The sequence below is a fragment of the Oryctolagus cuniculus genome, chromosome 3 (assembly GCF_051225735.1).
Source record: "Oryctolagus cuniculus isolate XC-2025 breed Fujian yellow rabbit chromosome 3, ASM5122573v1, whole genome shotgun sequence".
Taxonomy (NCBI): domain Eukaryota; kingdom Metazoa; phylum Chordata; class Mammalia; order Lagomorpha; family Leporidae; genus Oryctolagus; species Oryctolagus cuniculus.
This window is the reverse complement of record NC_142869.1, coordinates 21,756,442-21,780,215: the sequence shown is the minus strand read 5'-3', so window position 1 is coordinate 21,780,215 and position 23,774 is coordinate 21,756,442. Positions and strand designations below refer to the sequence as shown.

Below are 23,774 nucleotides of genomic sequence, written 5' to 3'. Positions count from 1 at the left end.
ATCAGATCAGACCTATTGTCATGTTTAATCCCAGTGAGAGTCAAGTTGGGAGTTGATAGTTTCTTTTCTTTTCTTTTCTTTTCTTTTCTTTTTTTTTTTTTTTTTTTTTACAGAGGATCAGTTTAGTATGCATTAAGTAAAGATTTCAACAGTTTGCACCCCCATAGAAACACAAAGTGAAATATATTATTTGAGTACTCGTTATAGCATTAAATCTCAATGCACAGCACATTAAGGACAGAGATCCTACATGAGGAGTAAGTGCACAGTGACTCCTGTTGTTGACTTTACCAATTGACACTCCTGTCTATGGCATCAGTAATCTCCCTATGCTCCAGTCATGAGTTTCCAAGGCTATGGAAGCCCCTTGAGTTCTCCGACTCTTATCTTGTTTAGACAAGGTCATAGTCAAAGTGGAGGTTCTCTCCTCCCTTCAGAGAAAGGTACCTCCTTCTTTGAAGACCTGTTCTTTCCACTGAGATCTCACTCACAGAGATCTTTTGCCAGAGTGTCTTGGCTTTCCATGCCTGAAATACTCTCATGGGCTTTTCAGCCAGATCTGAATGCCTTTAGGGCTGATTCTGAGGCCAGAGTGCTATTTAGGGCATCTGCCATTCTATGAGTCTGCTGAGTATCTCACTTCCCATGTTGGATCACTCTCCCCTTTATTTATTCTATCGGTTAGTGTTAGCAGGTACTAGACTTGCTTATGTGCTCCCTTTGACTCTTAGTCCTTTCATTATGATCAATTGCGAACTGAAATTGATCACTTGGACTAGTGAGATGGCATTGGTACATGCCACCTTGACACCATCAAGTTACTAGAGAACATTGGAGAAACCCTTCAAGATATTGGCACAGGCAAAGAGTTTCTGGAAAAGACCCGGGAGGCACAGGCAGTCAAAGCCAAAATTAACTATTGGGATTGCATCAAATTGAGAAGTTTCTGTACTGCAAAAGAAACAGTCAGGAGAGTGAAGAGACAACCGTCAGAATGGGAAAAAATATTTGCAAACTATGCAACAGATAAAGGGTTAATAACCAGAATCTACAAAGAGATCAAGAAACTCCACAAAAACAAAACCAACAACCCAATTAAGAGATGGGCCAAGGACCTCAATAGACATTTTTCAAAAGAGGAAATCCAAATGGCCAACAGGCACATGAAAAAATGTTCAAGGTCATTAGCAATCAGAGAAATGCAAATCAAAACCACAATGAGGTTCCACCTCACCCCGGTTAGAATGGCTCACATTCAGAAATCTACCAACAACAGATGCTGGCGAGGATGTGGGGAAAAAGGGACACTAACCCACTGTTGGTGGGAATGCAAACTGGTCAAGCCACTATGGAAATCAGTCTGGAGATTCCTCAGAAACCTGAAGATAACCCTACCGTTCGACCCAGCCATCCCACTCCTTGGAATTTACCCAAAGGAATTTAAATTGGCAAACAAAAATGCGGTCTGCAGCCTAATGTTTATTGCAGCACAATTCACAATAGCTAAGACCTGGAACCAACCTAAATGCCCATCAACGGTAGACTGGATAAAGAAATTATGGGATATGTACTCTTTAGAATACTATACTGCAGTAAGAAACAATGAAATCCAGTCATTTGCAACAAAATGGAGGAATCTGGAACACATCATGCTGAGTGAAATAAGCCAGTCCCAAAGGGACAAATACCATATGTTCTCCCTGATCGGTGACAACTGACTGAACACCAAAAAGGAAACTTGTTGAAGTGAAAGGGACACTATGGGAAACGGTGACTTGATCAGCATAGCCCTGACTGTTAATGAACAACTTAATACATTATCCCTCTTAGTAGTTTTTTTGTCTGTTCTACTTAATATGACTGATTTAATTCTGTAATTAATACACAGTTATTCTTAAGTGTTGAAATTTAACTGAAATGTGATCCCTGTTAAACATAAGAGTAGGAATAAGAGAGGGAAGAGATATATAATTTGGGACATGCTCAAGCTGACTTGCCCCAAATGGTAGAGTATTTTTTATTTTTTAACAAATATTTTTAAAATCTGTAAGACAATGTAAATAATAACTACTTAACTCTCAGCATTAACAGATTCCTTTAATACATCATTCAAATATCTTTATCTACAAGGATATTCCAAAATGTTAATAGAAAATAGAATTTGGCCGGCGCCGCGGCTCACTAAGCTAATCCTCCGCCTTGCGGCGCCGGCACACCGGGTTCTAGTCCCGGTCGGGGCACCGGATTCTGTCCCAGTTGCCCCTCTTCCAGGCCAGCTCTCTGCTGTGGCCAGGGAGTGCAGTGGAGGATGGCCCAAGTCCTTGGGCCCTGCACCCCATGGGAGACCAGGAGAAGCACCTGGCTCCTGCCTTCGGATCAGCGCGGTGTGCCGGCCGCAGCGCGCTGGCCGCGGCGGCCATTGGAGGGTGAACCAACGGCAAAAGGAAGACCTTTCTCTCTGTCTCTCTCTCTCACTGTCCACTCTGCCTGTCAAAAAAAAAAAAATAGAATTAGAAAATGTTTATATTGGTGTAAAAATTTAGAAATACATGCATAAATTTTCATGATATATAATTTTCATGACCTTTTTAAGTTCCCTAATATTGATGACTTTCAAAATCTTTGCACCAAATATCTTTTCATTCCATTTTCTGTGAACTTTTTGAAGTACCCTCATTTGTCTATCATCTATCTATACATCTTTCTATCCATTTTTCTATCTATCCACACACACCAATATGTAAAAATACAGATTTAAACAAACCAATGTGATCTCTGCCCTCAGGGATCTAAGTTTAACAGAGAAGAGATGAAAGCAGAAATTATATACAGAGAAAAACAAACAAAACAGAGTATAAGAGAGGAGACACCTGCACAAACAGAAAAGTCAGGAAGAGATCAATGGAGGGTCCTTGTCAAGTATTCTGCAGATTAATGATGGTACACGAGTGTATGTGGAAACTAACCCATGGAAAAATCACCCAAAAGGACAGTGCTGGGGATACTGCCTTTTCCCACCAGCCTGACTGGACAGATCATAATTGATAAGGCATTGAGTGGAGTACCGGAAGGGACTTGCTTCAGTATTGAGATAATAGTAGCCACAGAATAAATTCAAATCTGATCCAACCACATCTTAAAAGCAGAACTGAGGGCCGGCACCGCAGCTCAATAGGCTAATCCTCTACCTAGCGGCGCCGGCACATTGGGTTCTAGTTCGGTCGGGGCGCCAGATTCTGTCCCGGTTGCCCCTCTTCCAGGCCAGCTCTGCTATGGCCCGGGAGTGCAATGGAGGATGGCCCAAGTACTTGGGCCCTGCACCCCATGGGAGACCAGGAGAAGTACCTGGCTCCTGCCTTCGGATCAGCGCAGTGCACCGGCCACAGCTTGCCAGCCATGGCGGCCATTGGAGAATGAACCAACGGCAAAGGAAGACCTTTCTCTCTGTCTCTCTTACTATCCACTCTGCCTGTCAAAAAAAAAAAAAAAAGAACGAGAAGAACCTGTTTACAAATAATGTAATGGTTTCAGAACAACATTTAAGATTATTTCTAAGGTTACAAAACTATTCAATAATCAAAAGGTAAATGTCTGGTATGGTTATATGCAGCAAAGAAATAAATCAATGACTCGTAATAAAGGGCAACAATCAATCAACAGCAATCCAGAACTAATGCAGACATTAGAAATAGCAGGCAACATTATTACAAGACATGGTAATTTTCTTCCATGTATTCACAACTTAAGTAAGAGTATTTATGATAGATAGACCTAAGTCATATTTGCATATATTAAAAGCACAATGTCTGAGCTGGAAAATATACTGAGTGGGATAAATGGAAGATTCAATATTACAAAACATAGATTAGTGAACTTGAAGTCAGGGCTTTAGTAACCACCCAAAATGAAACACAGAGGAAAAGTAATTTTTTGAAAAATGAAAAGAGCATCAGTGTGTTAAGGGATAAATTTAAGTGGCTAATTCAAGTAATTGGAAGAACGGGAAGAGGAGAAAAAGCTATCTAAAAAAATGGTCAAAATTTTCACAAGTTTGATGAAAAAATAAAAGAATCCCAACCAATATCAAATACAAGAAGAATGAGAAAATATTAAAAAGAGAGAGATAAGATGTTTAACCAAGGGTATGAAGAATTACAGTAGATTTCTTATCAGAAGAGCTCTGATAATAAATCTGACAGTGGACACCATCTTTAAAGAACAAATGCTCCTTGATATAAAATGGGGTTACATCCTGGGAAACCCATTATAAGTTGAAAAATATTAAATCTAAAATGTATTTAGGGGCTGGAGCTGTGGCACAATCAGTTAATCTTCCGCCTGCAGTGCTGGCATCCCATATGGGTGCCAGTTCTAGTCCTGGTTGCTCCTCTTCCAATCTAGCTCTCTGCTATGGCCTGGAAAAGCAGTAGAAGATGGCCAAGTCCTTGGACCCTGCACCCATGTGGAAGACCTAAAAGAAGCTCCTGGCTCCTGGCTTCAGATAGGCGCAGTTCCGGCTGTTGTGGTCATATGGGGAAGTAAACCAACAGATGGAAGACCTTTCCCTCTGTCTCTCCCTCTCACCATCTGTAACTCTACCTTGCAAGTAAATAAATAAAATGTTTAAAATATATTTAACACACTTAGCTTATTAAAATCCATAGCTTAACTCTGGCCTCGGAATCAGCCCTTAAGGCATTCAGATCTGGCTGAAGAGCCCATGAGAGTATTTTAGGCATGGAAAGCCAAGACACTGTGGCAAAAAAAAAAAAAAAAAAAAAAAAAAAAAAAAAAAAAAAAAAAAACAACCACCTAAATGAAAGATCTCTGCGAGTGAGATCCCAGTAGAAAGAATGGGCCATCAAAGAAGGAGGTACCTTTCTCTGAAGGGAGAAGAGAACTTCCACTTTGACTATGATCTTGTTTAAATAAGATCGAAGTCGGCGAACTCAAAAGGCTTCCATAGCCTTGGCAACTCATGACTAGAGCCTAGGGAGATTTCTGACACCACAAACAAGAGTGTCAAATTGTTAAGTCAACAACAGGAGTCACTGTGTACTTACTTCTCATGTGGGATCTGTCCTTAATGTGTTGTCCAATGTGAAGTAATGCTATAACTAGTACTGAAACAGTATTTTACACTTTATGTTCTGTGTGGGTGCAAACTGATGAAATCTTTACTTAATATATACTAAATTGATCTTCTGTATATAGATAATTGAAAATGAATCTTGATGCAAATGGAATGGGAGAGGGAGCGGGAGATGGGAGGGGTGCGGGTGGGAGGGAAGTTACTGGGGAGAAAAAGCCATTGTAATCCAAAAGCTGTACTTTGGAAATTTATATTTACTAAATAAAAGTTAAAAAAAAAATCCATAGCTTAGCACCACCATACAGTGAAAAATACCAGTTGTTTTCTATCATGATTGCATGGCTGGGAACTGCCACTCACTGTCATCACCCAGCATCACAGGAAAGTACTGGACAAAGTACTGGTCACTAGCCTACAAAAAGATCTAAATTCAAAGAATGGTTTCTACTAGATGTATGTCACTTTCACACTATCACAAAATTGAAAAATTATGGTTGAAGCATTATAACTTGGAGCTACCTATTTTTTTTTTTTTTGACAGGCAGAGTGGACAGTGAGAGAGAGAGACAGAGAGAAAGGTCTTCGTTTTCTGTTGGTTCACCCTCCAATGGCCGCCGCAGCCAGCGCGCTGTGGCCTGCGCACCGCGCTGATCCAATGGCAGGAGCCAGGAGCCAGGTGCTTTTCCTGGTCTCCCATGGGGTGCAGGGCCCAAGCACCTGGGCCATCCTCCACTGCACTCCCTGGCCACAGCAGAGAGCTGGCCTGGAAGAGGGGCAACCGGGACAGAATCTGGCACCCCAACCGGGACTAGAACCCGGTGTGCCGGCGCCGCAAGGCGGAGGATTAGCCTAGTGAGCCGCGGCGCCGGCCGCTACCTATATTTTTAAAATAAATAAACCTAAATCCCTACACTGAGTAAAAGTATCTTTCTAAAACAAAGCCGGGGGGGTGGCAAGAGAAGGTGGGCATATCAGTTAAGATGTCACCTGACCTGTTCACACCCCACGTTGAAGTGCCTGGGTCCAAGTCTTACCTCCACTACTTATTCTAGATTCCTGGCAATGGGCGCCCTGGGAGAAAGCTGGGAATAGCTCAAGTAGTGGGACTTCTGCTGCACGGGAGACTCACATGGGGTTCTGGGATCCTGGCTTTGGCTTGTACCAACTCTGGTGGTGGCAGGCAGTTGAGGTGTGAACCAGCAGATGGGAGACTCTCTCTCTCAATCTGTTCTCTCTGTCTCTTTCAAGCAATTTTGTTAGAAACAAAGGTGAAATAAAGGAATGTTTTTTAATACAACAGTTGAGAGAAATCATCACAAGCAGAACCATCCTGCTTAAAAAAGGAAAGAAGTCCTTCAAGCCAAAGGCAAAGTATACCAGATGGAAATATGAGTCTACACAAAAGAATGAAAATCACTAAAATGTGGTAACTACATGGGTAAATACATAAGAGTTTTCCTTGCTACTTAACTTTACTTAAAAGATAACCTAGAATAATAAATGTTTCATGTGGCTTGTAACATGAAGAGACTTCATAAAGCTTGTGAAAAAAATTAAATTAAAATATGTTTATTTTGGTGCAGAAAATTAGATCCATGCATCATTTTGCATATTATGCATTTCCATGAACTTTCTGAAGGCTCCTTATATGTGTAAAAGTAAAATGTATGCCCATAACAATCAAGTAACCTATTAGAGAGAAAGTGGAATATACTATTAGAAAAGTTTTACAGTGAGTCGGAGTTTTTCAACATCAGTGTGGCTGACATTTGGGATGGGTAATTCTTTGGTGGCTGTCCTGTGGTTTGTGGGCTGTTTAGAACCACCCCTGTCCTCTACTCTCAATAGATGTCAATCACACTATCCAAACAGTGACAACCACAAATTTCTCAAGATACTACCTAATGTCTCATGGGAGGCAAAACTGCACACTTGACAACTATGGCTATAAATGAACCAGAATTTTGTCACTTCAAGGTAGACTATCGTATATTAAAAGTATATGTCATAACCTATGAAACACTCACTAAATCAACGGAACAACAAATTACATGTACAAGTGAGGAAAGAGGCAAAACAGTATCAAACATTGTTTGATTGGAGGCAGCATTGTGGCATAGCCTGCAATGCCAGCACCCCATACGGGCTCTGGTTCAAGACCCAGCTGCTCTACTTTTAATATAGCTCCCTGTCTAATGCACCTGGGATAGCAGCAGAGGATGGCTCAAGTCCTTGGGCCTCTGCACCCACATGGTAGACCCAGAAGAAGCTCTGGGCTCCTGGCTTCGGCTTTGCCCAGCCTTGGCCATTGTGGACATTGTGGGGGTGAACCAGTAGATGCAAAATTGAAGTTCTCTTTCTCCCTCTTTCTCTCTCTTTCTCTCTAACTTTGCATTTCAAATAAATAAAAAATAAATATTTAAAACAATTGCTTGATTAACCCAGAAGAAGATAGAAAATTAGGAAAGAGAAAAATTAGAACAAATGATTGGCTTAAACTAGGCATTATAATTAACACATTCAATATAATGATTGTAAACACTGTAATAAAGCCAGATATTTTCAGACTAAATAGAAAAGCAAGGCCTAACTATTTGCTGTCAACAGGAAATATATTAAATATAAAGACAGATTAGGCCAGCGCCGCAGCTCACTAGGCTAATCCTCCGCCTTGCAGTGCCAGCACACCGGGTTCTAGTCCCGGTCGGGGCGCCGGATTCTGTCCCGGTTGCCCCTCTTCCAGGCCAGCTCTCTGCTGTGGCCCGGGAGTGCAGTGGAGGATGGCCCAAGTCCTTGGGCCCTGCACCCCATGGGAGACCAGGAGAACTACCTGGCTCCTGCCATCGGATCAGCACGGTAAGCTGGCTGCAGCGCGCCGGCCACGGCGGCCATTGGAGGGTGAACCAACAGCAAAGAAAGACCTTTCTCTCTGTCTCTCTCTCTCACTGTCCACTCTGCCTGTCAAAAAAATAAAAAAAGACAGATTAAAAGTAAAAATAGGAAGAACTAAGCTATGCTAATATCAGGCATAAAAAAAAAACTGGAGATGTTCTTTTACTATCTCAGACAACGTATATTTCAGTGCAAATATATTTCAGTGGGGATAAAGAATTTTATTTCATAAAGATAAAAAGGACAATTAACCTAGAGGCTATAACAATCCTAAAAAGTTATCTCTAGTGTGTGTATAGATAGATAGATAGATAGATAGATAGATAGATAGATAGATCAAACCACAAGGAGAAATATATAAATTCAGAATTATTGCTGGAGATCTGATACTGCAATATTGATAGTTAATGAGACAAGCACACCCTAGGGAGTAGTGAACAAGCAGATGGAAGACCTGTGTTTGTGTGTGTGTGTGTGTGTATGTCCCTTTCTCTGTGTAGCTCTAACTTTCAAATCAATAAATATTTTTAAACACACACATGCACACACACACACAGAGAAAATCAGGAAGGATATAGTGGACTTGAACAACAGTATCAATTCAATTGACCTAACTGAAGTGTTTAGAATATTCTGCTATTCAAGAGTAGCACAATATACATTCTTCTAAAGTGCACATAGCGTGTTTACAGATAGATCAATTTCTGGCTCACAAAACAAGTCACAGTAAATAAAGGAATCAAGACTTCCAAGTATATTATCTGAACACAATAGAATTAAATAAGAAATCAGTAACAAAAATATCTGGAAATTTGTGAAATACTTGGAAACAATTGCTTGCTTCTAGACAATTCATAGATCAAAGAATAAATCAGAAGAAACTAGAAAGTAGGTTGAACTAAACAAAAAATGAAAACACGTCTCAAAACTTGTAGAATTCCAAAGTATAAGCATTAAATTCTTATATTGTAGGGAAGGGGGAAATGCTTGGCTCCTGGCTTCGGATCAGCGCAGCGCACTGGCCAAAACACGCCAGCCGTGGCGGCCACTTGGGAGGTGAACAAACGGAAAAAGGAAGACCTTTCTCTCTGTCTCTCTCTCTCTCACTATCTAACTCTTCCTGTCATAAAAAAAGAAAAAAAAAGATTGATGACTTCAGACTTTACCTTAAGAAACTAGAAAAAAATAATAAATTAAGCCCAAAGTAAGTAGAAGGAAAATAATAAAGAATAGAAATCAATGAAGTTCAAAACAGAACAATAGAGAAAAAAATAATGAAACCAAAAGATGGTTCTTCAACAGAATCAATAAAATACATAACCATCTAGTCAGATTTGCCTGGAAAAAAGATATATACCATTTTATACACACACACACACACACACACACACACATATATATACATACATATATAAATAACACAGGGACAGACATTTGGAGCAGCAGCTAGGACAATGCTTGGGATGCCTGCATCCATGTTAAGTGCCTGGGTTCAAGTTCTGGTTCCATTTTTGATTACAGCTTTCTATAAATGCACTCACTGGGAGGCACCAATGATGGCACCCATGAGGGAAAGCTGGGTTGAGTTCTTGGCTCCTTGTCGCTCCCCCTCTTCGTGGAGGAACGACACAGGACCCTGCGCTGTTCTTTGGTTTGCTCGGCCCTCCCCGGGTTTGCTGCTGGTTCTTCCCGGGTTGGCTACTGTCCCTTCCACCTCCGTGGAAGGGCGGTTCCCCCTGCCACATTCCCCACTTCCGCAGGGGAGCGGCACACCGCCAGCCGGCTCTCTCGGGGGCTGCACAGGTGTTCCCTCAGATGTTCCCCTTAGATGTTCCTGGTGCATGTTGTCTCTCTCCTCCTTTATAGTCCTCTTCCGCCAATCCCAACTCTGCTACCCACACGCCGAGTACGCTGCTCTCCTCCAATCAGGAGCAGGTCCTACAGTTTATTGGTTGAACTGGAGGCAGCTGTGTAGAAGCTGTTTCCCTTCTCAGCGCCATATTGTGGGAAAGCAGATGCATAGAATAAGTCTTAATTCCAGTAACTTAGTCTAGTCTGAGTTGCTCCCCACAGCTCCTGTCTCTTTGTATTTTTTTGTTGTTGTTGTTCTACTTAACACTATTGGTTGAACTCTTTAATAAACACACAATTATTCTTAGGTGTTGAAATTTAACTGAAAAGTGATCCCTCTTAAATATAAGAGTGGGAATAAGAGAGGGAGGAGATGTACAATTTGGGACACGCTCAATTGGACTTGCCCCAAATGGTGGAGTTAGAAATGTGCCAGGGGATTCCAATACAATCCCATCAAGGTAGCATGTACCAATGCCATCTCACTAGCCAAAGTGATCAGTTTCAGTTCACAATTGATCACACTGATAGGACTAAGAGTCAAAGGGATCACATAAACAAGACTAGTGTCTGCTAATACTAACTGATAGAATAAAAAAAAGGAGAGAACAATATAACATGGGAAGCAGGATACACAGCAGACTCAGCACTCTGGCCTCAGAATCAGCCCTTAAGGCATTCAGATCTGGCTGAAGAGCCCATGAGAGTATTTTAGACATGGAAAGCCAAGACACTCTGACAAAAAAACAACAACAACAACAACAACAAACAACACCTAAATGAAAGATCTCTGCGAGTGAGATCCCAGTGGAAACAACAGGCCATCAAAGAAGGAGGTACCTTTCTCTGAAGGGAGGAGAGAACTTCCACTTTGACTATGACCTTGTCTAAATAAGATCAGAGAGTTGGAGAACTCAAAAGGCTTTCATAGCCTTGGCAACTCATGACAAGAGCCTAGGTGATTACTGACACCATAAACAAGAGTGTCAATTGTTAAGTCAACAACTGGAGTCACTGTGCACTTACTCCCCGTGTAGGATCTCTGTCCTTAATGTGTTGTACAATGTGAATTAATGCTATAACTAGTACTCAAACAGTACTTTACACTTTGTGTTTCTGTGTGGGTGCAAACTGTTGAAATCTTTACTTAATATATACTAAATTAATCTTCTGTATATAAAGAGAATTGAAAATTAATCTTGATGTGAATAGAATCAGAGAGGGGGCAGGAGATGGGAGTGTTGCAGGTGGGAGGGAAGTTATGGGGAGAAAAAAGCCACTGTAATCCAAAAGCTGTACTTTGGAAATTTATATTTATTAAATAAAGTTTAAAAAAAAAAGCTTGGTGGAGTTCTTGGCTCCTGTCTTTGGCCTTGCCCAGCCCTTGCTGTTGTAAATATTTGGGAGAGAACTAGCATGTGTACAAAGCACTTTCTCCCTCTCTCACTCTCCTTCCCTCTCCCCTTCCCTTTTCTCTCTCCCTCTCTCCCTCTCCCCCTTCTGCCTCCCTCCCTCCCCTACCTCTCTCTCTTTCTCTCTCTCTCTCCCCCTGTGTGTCTGCCCTTCCAATTAAGAAAAGCATTAAAATTTTTAAAATAATACAGTTGAGGTAGCTGCCATTATTTCAGATTCCAGGGATATAGAATATAATCCAATGATTTTGATAAATTACACAAAATGAACAAATTCTTCAAAAGACAGAACCTATCAAAGTTCATCGAAGAAGAAACAGGTAACCTGAATTACTCTTTTTATATAAAATAAAATTTTTATATTTGTGATTAAAAGCTTTTTTGATTAAAAGTTTCCCATAAACAAAATTTCAAGCATAGGTGGCTTTCGTAGTGAAATACACCAAACACTTAAGTTAGAAACAATATCAAATGTACTCAATTCCTTGCAGAAATTTGAAAAGAGGGGAATATTTTGCAATTCCTTTAATAAGGCTAGCATTGCCCTAGTATCAAAACAAGATTAAGATGTTACTTAATGATGAAAGATTAAAGCTTGCACCCAAGATCAGAAACAAAACAAAATGTTCACTCTCAGTATTTCAGCATTTCATTGGAGGCTGTAGCCCATGCAATAAATATAGAAAAAGAAATTAAAAGCATGCATATTGTATCTGTGCATATTGCCAAGGAAGAAATAAAAAGCAGTTGTTGTTTGAGACAATGTGCTCCTTTGTTCAGAAAAATCCCCTGAAATCTACACACAGAAAAAGAGACGGTAGAACTAATAAGTGAGTTTAGCAGGGCTGCAGAGGGCAAGATCAGTATATAAAATTGCATTCATTTGTACTAGCAATGAATCAACAGTACAATCAAGAAACACTATCATTCATAATAGTATCAAAAATACAAAACACTGAGAGGCCGGTATGGTAGTGTAGCCAGTTAAGGCAGAACTTGAGACATGGGCATTCCATTTCAAAGTGCTGGTTCTAGTCCCAGCTGCTCCACTTCTGATCCAGCATCTTGTTAATGTACATGGGAAGGCAGTGGATGGTGGCTGAAATATTTGGCCCCTATTACCCATGTGGGAGGCCAAGGTGGAGTTCCTGGCCCCTGGCTTTGGCCTGGTCAAGCCCTGGCTGTTGTAACCATTTGGAAGGTGACTCAGTGGACAAGATAGATCTCTCTGACTCTCTGCCTCTCTCCCTCTGTAACTCTTTCAAATATATATAACACTTAGAAATAAGTCTGACAAAATAGTGCCATTCCTACATAGTGAAAACTGCAAAATGCTGGGAAAAGAAGTATTTAAAACTACAAATAAATGGAGCTATGCACCTTATTCAAGAGTCGGAAGACATTCTGACAGGTAACTTTAGAATCAACTGGATTGAGCCATGGGTACCAGATGTTTGGTTAAACATTACTCCAGGTATGTCCTTGAGGATATGTTGGGAGGAATATTTAAATCAGTAACTGAGTTAAGCAGATCCCTTCTTTTTTATTTACTTATTTGAGAGTCATAATTACACAGAGAAAAGGAAAAGCAGAGAGAGAGAGGTCTTCCATCCACTAGTTCACTCCCCAATTGGCCACAATTCCAGAGCTGTGCCGATCCAAAGCCAGGAGCCAGGAGCTTCCTCCAGGGCTCCCACATGGGTGCAGGGGCCCAAGGACTTGGGACATCCTCCACTGCTTTCCCAGGCCATAGCAGTGAGCGGAATCAGTAGAGGAGCAACTGGGTCTTGAACCGGTGCCCATATGGGATGCCGGCGCTTCAGGCCAGGGCATCAACCCACTGCACCACAGCGCTGGCCTCAAGCAGATCCCTTCTAATGTGGACAGTCCTCATCCACAATGTCTTAGGCCTGAATAGAACAGTAGAGTTGTATCACGGCTGCTGTAGGAGGGCAAACTGCTGCTTGGCTATGTGAGCTGGGACACTGGTCTTCTTCCATCAGCCTGAGCTTTACGCCAGCAGCACTCCGAGAGTGGTCCTGGACTCGCCAGTCCCCATGATCACACAGCCAGTTCTGTGTCTGTCTGTCTGTCTGTCTCTCTCTCTCTCTCTCTCTCTCACACACACACACACACACACACACACACACACATACACACAGCTATCAGTTCTGCTTCTCTGGAGAACCCTGACTAAAACAGATTTTAATTTTCCCCTAAATTAGCTTGTACAATCAATGAGTCAATGCCCTCCCAATCAATATCCCAACAGGGTTTTTGTGGAAATTTATAATATTTTTTGGGCAGGCAGAGTTAGACAGTGAGAGAGAGAGAGAGAGAAAGAGAGAGAGGTCTTCCTTTTTCTGTTGGTTCACCCTCCAGAGTGGCCGCTACGGCCGGCACATTGCAGCCGGCGTGCTGCGCCGGTCTGAAGCCAGGAGCCACGTGCTTCTTCCTGGTCTCCCATGCGGGTGCAGGGCCCAAGCACTTGGGCCATCCTCCACTGTACTCCTGGGCCTTAGCAGAGAGCTGGACTGGAAGAGGAGCAACTGGGACAGAACCGGTGCTCCGATCAGGACTAGAACCTGGGGTGCTGGTGCCACAGGTGGAGAATTAGCCTAGTGAGCTGCGGCGCAAGCCTATAATATTATTTTAAAATTCATATGGAAATACAAGACTTGTTTATTTCAGGGAAATTTGTAAAGGAAAATAAATCTGGAGATCTAACACTTACAATGTTGCAGTAGTCAGTACAGTCTGCTGGTGGCATAAAAAGAGACCCACAAGTAAAGGAAACTGAAAAGTATAGACACAGACCTACTTTGCATACACAACTGACTTTGATGAGGTATCAAAACAATTTAGTAGAGGAAATACAACCTTTCAGTAAATGGTCCTGATGCAGTTGCATATCACTATGCAAAAACCACTTTGATTCATACCTTATAACATTTACAAAATTAAACTGGATCATAGACCAGAATATAAAGCATAAAATGACAAAACTTTAGAAGAAAATATACGGCAAAGCACTTGTGACCTTGGGTTTTATAACGATTTCTAGATATAACACCAGAAGCTTGATTCTTACAAGAAAAAAAAGTGATACATTATACTTCATTAAACTTAAAAGTTTTGATAATTTAAAACACAAGAATAAGAGAATGTAAAGACAAGCCCTATTCTGGGAAAAAATTATTTCAAGTCATATTTGTGATAAAGGAGTTATATGAAACCTATATAAAGAAGTCTCTAATTCTGGAAGTTTTAGCGAGAGCCATCAGGCAAGAAAAAGAAATTAAAGGGATACAAATTGGGAAGGAAGAAGTCAAACTATCCCTCTTTGCAGATGATATGATTCTTTACTTAGGGGATCCAAAGAACTCTACTAAGAGACTATTGGAACTCATAGAAGAGTTTGGCAAAGTAGTAGGATATAAAATCAATGCACAAAAATCAACAGCCTTTGTATATACAGGCAATGCCATGGTTGAGAAAGAACTGCTAAGATGAATCCCATTCACAATAGCCACAAAAACAATCAAATACCTTGGAATAAACTTAACCAAGGACGTTAAAGATCTCTATGATGAGAATTACAAAATCTTAAAGAAACAAATAGAAGAGGATACCAAAAAATGGAAAAATCTTCCATGCTCATGAATTGGAAGAATCAATATCATCAAAATGTCCATTCTCCCAAAAGCAATTTATAGATTCAATGTGATACCAATCAAAATACCAAAGACATTCTTCTCAGATCTAGAAAAAATGATGTTGAAACTCATATGGAGACACAGGAGACCTCGAATAGCTAAAGCAATCTTGCACAACAAAAACAAAGCCAGGGGAATCACAATACCAGACTTCAGGACATACTACAGGGCAGTTATAATAAAAACAGCATGGTACTGGTACAGAAACAGATGGATAGACCAATGGAACAGAATAGAAATACCAGAAATCAACCCAAACATCTATAGCCAACTTATATTTGATCAAGGATCTAAAACCATTTCCTGGAGCAAGGACAGTCTATTCAACAAATGGTGCTGGGAAAATTGGATTTCCATGTGCAGAAGCATGAAGCAAGACCCCTACCTTTCACCTTACACAAAAATCCACTCAACATGGATTAAAGACTTAAATCTATGACCCGACACCATCAAATTATTAGAGAACATTAGAGAAACCCTGCAAGATATTGGCACCAGCAAAGACTTCTTGGAAAAGACCCCGGTGGCACAGGCAGTCAAAGCCAAAATTAACTATTGGGATTGCATCAAATTGAGAAGTTTCTGTACTGCAAAAGAATCAGTCAGGAAAGTGAAGAGGCAACCGACAGAATGGGAAAAAAATATTTGCAAACTATGCAACAGATAAAGGGTTGATAACCAGAAGATACAAAGAGATCAAGAAACTCCACAGAAACAAAACAAACAACCCAATTAAGAGATGGGCCAAGGACCTCAATAGACATTTTTCAAAAGAGGAAATCCAAAGGGTCAACAGACACATGAAAAAATGTTCAAGATCACCAGCAATCAGAGAAATGCAAATCAAAACCACAATGAGGTTTCACTTCACCCTGGTTAGAATGGCTCACATTCAGAAATCTACCAACAACAGATGCTGGAGAGGATGTGGGGGAAAAGGGACACTAACCCACTGTTGGTGGGAATGCAAACTGGTTAAGCCACTATGGAAGTCAGTCTGGAGATTCCTCAGAAACCTGAATATAACCCTACCATACAACCCAGCCATCCCACTCCTTGGAATTTACCCAAAGGAAATTAAATTGGCAAACAAAAAAGCTGTCTGCACCTTAATTTTTATTGCAGCTCAATTCACAATAGCTAAGGCCTGGAATCAACCTAAATGCCCATCAACAGTAGACTGGATAAAGAAATTATGGGATATGTACTCTATAAAATACTATACAGCAGTCAAAAACAATGAAATCCGGTCATTTGCAACAAAATGGAGGAATCTGGAAAACATCATGCTGAGTGAAATAAGCCAGTCCCAAAGGGACAAATACCATATGTTCTCCCTGATCAGTGACAACTAACCAAGCACCAAAAAGAAACCTGTTGAAGTGAAATGGACACTATGAGAAACGGTGACTTGATCAGCCCTTGCCCTGACTGTTGATGAACAACTTAATACTCTATCCCTTTTAATATTCTTTTTGTTCTATTGGTTGAACTCTGTAATTAATACACAATTATTCTTAAGTGTTGAAAAAAAAGAAGTCTCTAAAGTCAATAACAAGAAAAGAAATAAAAACATTTAATGAGAAGAAAATGTGAAACACATTTCAATAATGAAGACACACAGATGGCTAATAGATAGAAGAAAATACACTTAAAATCAGTAGTCTTTATAAAATGCAAACCAAAACCAAAATGAGACACTACTACATACCCATTTGAATGGTTAAAATTGAAAATTGAGCATATCAAGTGTTGGTTAGGATGTAGAGAAACTGGAGTGCTCATGCATTGCTATTAGAAATGCAAAAGAATAAAATCATTTTGGAGGTCAATTTGGCAATATCTTCAGAAATTAGATACACAACCCAGCAATTTTGCCCTTAAATATTTACCAAAGGTTAATTAAATCATATATCCCTACAAATATTTATACCACAAATGTTCATAGCAGCTTTATATGTAATAGTCCCAAACTGGAAGAAACTCAAATGTCCATTGGGAGATGAAAAAAATAAACAAATCATGTTACACCTTTATAATGGACTACTACTAGCAAAAAAGGAATGAGCCATTGATATTGATGTAAACAACACTGAATGAACATCAAAGAAAATAATCCTGAGTAAAAGAAGTCAGAGACCAAAGAGGACCAGTGTGAAATTCTATACATGTAAAATTCTTTAAAACACGAGAATGCATTCATAGTGATGAAAGCAGTTCAATGAGTGCTTGTGGGTAGGTGCTCGAGAGGATGGAAGGTGACGGAATTTCTGAGGATGAAGGGTGTGTGGACTGCCTTGATTGCAGGAATGGTTTCGTGAATACATACAAATGTCACAACTTACAAATTTATACTTTTAAACATGTGCAGTTTGTATGACAATTGAACTTCCACTTAAAAGAGAATATACAAAAGTCATCATGCTAGTTTTCACAAAGATAGGAAGGAGCCGCTAGCATGAAAAAATGTAATATCCATAGTCCATGGTGACATAGTACCCAAGTATACTGTAAGTATATGGTGAGAACAAAGGGCTCTTCTAGAATTTCTCAGATGCTCTACCTCATCATTGGTTGTCTTTTTTGCAAACAGGGGTCATATCTGCCCTGATACTTTCCTGACCCCTGTTGGTCCCTGTTCTTCCCACAGTGGCTAGAAATGCTCACAGTTCATCTCCCAGTGAGCTGGGGAGTATTGAAAGGGGTACTCCCCTGGGTAGCATGGATTATTCCAGAAGGGCAGTGTTGCTAAGATGGCATGACAACTGCTAGCACTCCACTGTGAGTTAGTAGGAAGATTAGCACTGCTGCAGAAGTATGACCCCAGGAATATACTAGAAAACAGCCGCTGGAAAGTGTCCTATGACCTAGCATGATCAAAGATCAACAAATCCCAGCCAATAAACCACAGCATCTGCTGCTGGATAAACTTAGCACCACAGTGGCAGTGCTTGCTCCCACTGGTATTCCGGCCTGTGGAAACATCCTAAGAATCTGGGCACGTTGTCTGTAGATTTGAACCCTGATGAGTTGGAATGTGAGAGGAATGAGAGGGCCCACTCCCGCTTATGATCTGTAGCCAGGACATCTTCCCAATTTACAGTAGCCGCCACATCTCTGAACCCTCAGCGTTCATCATCCTTCCCACTGCTCAGACAATATATCAGGCATTGCCTGGGGCCTGGTATTGCTGTCTGATGTGATAATTTGGCTCCTGCAGTGAAATCCAACCTTTCACATTCATTCATTTGTACAATAAATATACACTAAGCACTTGCAATGGCCAAGTGCTTTGTTGTATACTGAGGTTACCAGGATGACTAAGACAAGCACTTCCCTCGTGGAGAAGTTCAAGAAGGGAAATGGACATTAAATAACTGATCACGTGGTGAGTGATTTGATCATAATTGTGGCAAGAGCTAAACGGACAGCTGGCAGTGAGGGTCTGTAACAGAAGAGCCTGAGAGTGAAGGATTTGGGGAACCTTCTGGGGGAAGGGACATCAGGCTGAGATCTCAAGGATAAATCAGAGTATCTGGGGCAATTAGAGGAGGGCATTCCAGGATGTGAGACAAGAGAGAGGAGCCTGATTTGAAGAACTAAAAGGAAGTCAGCCGAGCTGGAAGAAAGAGAGGGAAGGCAGAGCAAAGTAACAAGGTAGACTGTGTGAGAGATTTGGAGAGAATGAATGTCAAGAGGGGGTATGTATTTTACCAGTTTGATTATCTTGTAAGTTCCAAGAGCACAAAAATTTTATCAGGTTAGCACAAAATAGCCTCTAGAAAATTCTACCTGCAGGTAATATTACTAAAGTTGTGCTTGGGGGTCCTCTAGGATGGTTAACTTGGGTCAACATTTTATAAATCATCTCTAAAATGCTTGACTGTACTTTGCAATTTTGTTCAGGACAATTAACTAAACTCTACCAAATATTTCTGTCCTTTTTTTTAATAATTAAGTAGCTTTCAGGGGACGTCTGAACCCCTTGCTGTCTAGAAGTTAGAGTGAGGGAGTTACAGAGCTCAAGAGGAGATGACAGAGAATCCAGGTCCACACAGAAGAGGCTGGCCAAGTTTACCTGAGGCAGAGAAAAGGACCTGGGGCAGACATAGGCAAGTCAAGTCCTTACCTAACTCCTTGTGGCTCCAGAACGGCCCTTCGATGTTGTGATCCGGTTTTACTTTATTTTTACTTCACTCTTCTGAAAAGCAGAGGCAAGAAACAAAGTTCCAAGAGGGTTCCAGTTTGCTGGATTCCAACTAAGTTGTCTCTGAAGGTGGCTTCAGTAGATGAGCTGAAGCAGAGTTGAATGAAGGAGGAACATTAAGGAGTAGAAATTAAAATTTCCTGAGAAACTTCGGGGTGTGGGCAGGGAAGCAGACAGGAGGTCAGGCAACCACAATCCTATTGATTGCTCTCCACAGCACAGAGAGATCAGTGTCATTGGCCCCATCTCACAGAGGAGGAAACTGAGACTTGTATAACTTGTCCACGGTCACAAAGATAGTAAGCAATTATAAGAAAGAAATCTGGGATTCCCATGCAGGTTTGTGTGGCTCCAAAGCCATGATTTTCCCATTATCTTGTGCAGACTCCAAGATTGACTGGGTCAAGTTCCCACACACTGATGGAATTACTTTGCCTTTTGGAGAATTTGTCTGTTTGCTGGGGTTGCTCTAAAATAAAGGACCCTCAATAGCCTGCCACATTCCCAGAGACAATGATCTCTGAAAGACTTGTTGGGGCCCTCATGCCCAGGGAATGTGGCATTCAATGCCTGGAGTGAAATGCCCTGCAGTGGGCAGGACCTAGGGCAAGACACAGGAAACCCCAAAACCAACTTTTCTCAGAGGTCACTGGTTCTTACCTCATTGAAGCTACTGACCTTATGAGGAGCTTATTCTTCACAGGGTCACTAAAAGTGAACCATCTACAACTGGCCTCCTGTGTGCTTGATGAATTCTCTACTTCTATCATCTCTAGCTCTAGCTCTAGCTCTCTTTCTCCCCTTCAACACTGTCAGCTTCCCTAGAAGGAGCACAAACCCTGCTGCACAAGAATACTCAGAACTTAGAAGTTGTTTTTTGAGAAGAAAGAGGGAAGGACAAGGCAGGTCTTTCTTTGCTGCAGAGAAACTGAATCACGATTCCTCTGGCTACTTGGAAATCTCTGATTTGCTACCCATCTCCCCACCCTTTCCAAGAGAACGGGTTCCAATTACATGTTCCTTGGGTGGCTCAGAAAAGAACAGCATGCCCATTTTATCCATTACTCAAGGAATTTTCTCCGCATTCATCCCACCAAGCCCCAGGCAGATAAGGCGATTTCATCACTGCTCAGCTTCCTAGTTGTCTGAAGCAGACCAGGACCCACACCCATGATATCTCATAACAGAAATGGAACTTGGCGTCAGAACTAAGCTCTGAATTCAGTCACCATAGCTTTCCAGGCTTGAGTTCTTGGATTTTCCCCATTCTCTCCCACCTCTAGAGCCATGCAGATTGTGATAGAAGCAGAAGCTAAAGAGAGCTAAGACAGAAGTCTGAGCAAAACAAATAACTGTCAGGGGCTAGTTCCTAAGGGCAAAAAGAAAAGAAAACCAACAGGCTGATATAGAGAAAGGTCGCTGGTTAGAGAGTAAGGAGTTGCAGGGTTTATTTGGAGTTTTGGCATCTGCTACTTGGATTGATAGGCAACACAGTTCACCCCTCCAGGCCTCAGATTCTTCTCCTGTCATGAGTGTTTGGCTTGACCTGCAGAGAAACTCTAATAATCCCTGTTGGCATTCCTGCTGTTTTGTAATCTGTAAGATTAGAAGACAGAGGAGAGAAGGGCAGAGGGAAGGACAACATGGGGAAGGAAGTGAGCCTCCTACCATAGAGAATAACGAGGGAAGCAAGCTGGACAGACAGCACAAGGAATGACACCGGGAGAGGCAGACCCAGAAAAGCATCCAACGAAAATATTTTGGGATCAGAGAAACAGAATGTATTAGTTGAACTTGCCTCTAGGTAAGACCAGAGCCAACCTCAAAAGGTGTCCCACTTCAGCAGAAGAGAAAGTAGAGAGTGAAGACAGAACAGCCCCTCTGCCTTCCCACCTGTTCTGGCCCCAGAATTCCCATCCCTCTCTAAGACCAGCTAGGACACCCAGCTAGCTATGGAGAAAATGTCCAAGCCATGTGGTTCACTAAAAGGACAAGATTTCATCTGTAAATGTTAAGTACTATGATTTGAGTGAAGCATGAGCCTGGCCTCGACTTCTGCATCAGTGCCTAGAAAGAGCAGTGTTTTAATGTAAATTTGAATAAAAAACCAGGATGAACTGGTGGGTGGGGTGAGGAGAGGGAGAATAAATATAAATTTTCTCTGGAAATAATAGCTGACTGTGGGAATGCTGTGACTCAAAGTTCAGAGGCAGGAAGGACCAGGAGACGAAACTCCCACAAGTGCAGAGTGCTCTACCAATGGCCACAGGCTTACCCATCAGTGAGTCCTGTCGGCCCCAGGCCTGGCAGGTCTGGCCATGACTTGCTGCGGGAGGAAGGCTTGGTGGGATTTATGAGATAAGCTAGTGGGATGTTCTTGGCAAGCCAAAGCTACAAATGTACAATACTTTATCTCCTGCAGGGATGTTTTAAGAAAAGGAAAGATGGGAAATGTCTACATAAAATAGAACCCCAGCCACCGGTCAAGGAGAGTGGCCTCTCTCTGGAGTTACATCAAAGGCATAGCTCTGTCTGCTCCCTGTGGTCTCCGCAGAACCTGGCCTGGGAGCACAATGGTTTGCACAGAGCCAAGGAAGGAAGAAAGCACGCCCCCTGCCAGTGCTCTCCTAGGATCCTCAGGAGGAAGATAAGCTGGGCCTGATGGGGAAACTGCTGTGGCCTTCCCCAGCTGCCCTCCCCGGACAGGTCTTGATCATCCCGACAGTACACAAGTGCTTCTGTGAGGCTGAATACGGGAGAGTTTCATAGAAGGAACACCGGATTGGGGGAAGCGGGTCAGGTCACTGACCTGTAGTCTGCCATAGGAGAGCGTTAAGGTCTGGAGAAGGTCACTTCCCTCCCCAAGTTCATCTGCTTACATGATGAGAGACATGATGAGATGACTTAACATGTTCTTAGAAATGCCCACGGAAAGGTAGAACTGACTTCAGTTTCAAGGAAAAGAAAGCAATCTTTGGAGCAAGAGAATTATATTTAGAATTAGTTGCAAGGTCCACCTCTACTGGAAGTTACTTCCTAATTGGACACACTGCAATGCACAAGACCAGCAGTGAGAAAGAAGCAAAACACCTTGGGGCCGATGGAGGAGGTTTGTCCAGCCCTCAATACTATCTTCTTATAGCTACAAGAAGAAACAGCCTGTTCTTACTTTTATAGAGGATGTTGCAATTTCATCCCAGACATGCTGTTTTTTTTCTTTCTTTCTCATCCCTGGGGACACTTCATTGAAAATAAAATGCCTAAAGCCAGGGATGTAAGAGACCATTCAAAAACGTTGTGTAAATTAGGAAAAGGTAGTCCCACACCAGGGAAAACAGCCTTGAAGCAGTGTACAGAATGGATTTCAGCACTCATTTCACTCATTCATCGGGATGCCCCAGGTGCAACCAGAACAAACTCCACAGACATAGCTGAAGTGCAAAGCTGGGCTTACAACAGTTGCTCAATAACAAGGGCACGTTACTACGCATCCCAGGTCAGGTTCCCCAGGAAGCAGACTCAGAACTGAAGATCTTCAATGATGGGAACATTCTCGGGCAGAAGGAGGAGTTCAGCCACAGTGCAGGTGCAGCAAAGGCCTCTGTGCATCCTGTAGGGTGTTCTGCAGCTGTGATGGTCCCTCTGAGTCGCCTAGAATTTGGTAAGACCAGATCCTTATACACCTGTATAGATCATTCATAAGTGTAGACTGTAGTGAATTCTCATAATTTTATGTTGCCTCAGGATCCATTTGTTCGTATAGATTTACCTTTTTCATACCAGGAAAAGAACTTAATCACCTTTGCCACAGTCTCCCACAGGTGCCCTGCCCGCTCCTCTCTAGGATCTTTAAGTGATGAATTGCCTCCATCCTTTCATGTGCATCTCACCTGACTGGCACGTTCCAATCTAACTCTCCTCCCAATCAGGACTCTCCTAGAGAGTGGCTGACTTGGTAAAAATAAACCAGACACAGGTCAGACGAGCCACAAGAGTATGTGCCCATACAAACAAGTTTATTTGGGAGAGCCAACTGGTTACAGGTAGGACTCCTGGTCCGATGTGTCATTAGTCTTGGTAGTCTGCCAGAATAAAGAAGTATTGCATGGCTGGCACCGCGGCTCACTAGGCTAATCCTCCGCCTGTGGCGCCGGCACACCGGGTTCTAGTCCCGGTTGGAGCACTGGATTCTGTCCCGGTTGCCCTTCTTCCAGTCCAGCTCTCTGCTGTGGCCCAGGAGTGCAGTGGAGGATGGCCCAAGTCCTTGGGCCCTGCACCTGCATGGGAGACCAGGAGAAAGCACCTGGCTCCTGGCTTCGGATCAGCACAGCGGGCCGGCTGCAACGCACCAGCCATAGCAGCCACTTGGGGGGTAAACCAACGGAAAAAGGAAGACCTTTCCCTCTGTCTCTCCCTCTCACTGTCTAACTCTGTCAAAAAGAAAAAAAAGTATCTCGTGAAAAACACACTGTAGGCATCCACCCTCACCTCCCTTGGAGCCTCCCACAAGAGCAGAGCTAGTATTTATAGCCATTCTCCAGGGAGAGAGCAAATTACAGGAAATTAGCAAAAAATACAACATGGATTGTGCCTGGAGAGGAAGC

The 23,774-nt window shown here is 42.1% G+C and overlaps 1 protein-coding gene and 1 long non-coding RNA gene across 3 annotated transcripts in view; one reads left to right on the top strand and one right to left on the bottom strand.

The window, feature by feature from the left end:
• The window catches only part of LOC149127282 (uncharacterized), a 421,278-nt gene that overhangs the window by 157,980 nt on the left and 239,524 nt on the right, over window positions 1-23,774 (bottom strand). The window lies entirely within an intron of this gene.
• LOC138849157 (uncharacterized) overlaps window positions 18,400-23,774 on the top strand; it is a 30,828-nt gene continuing 25,453 nt past the window's right edge. Inside the window, exons 1-2 of the long non-coding RNA XR_011387569.2 lie at window positions 18,400-18,620; window positions 21,593-22,831. This is a non-coding gene — a long non-coding RNA (uncharacterized LOC138849157). The remainder of the gene's footprint in view (window positions 18,621-21,592; window positions 22,832-23,774) is intronic.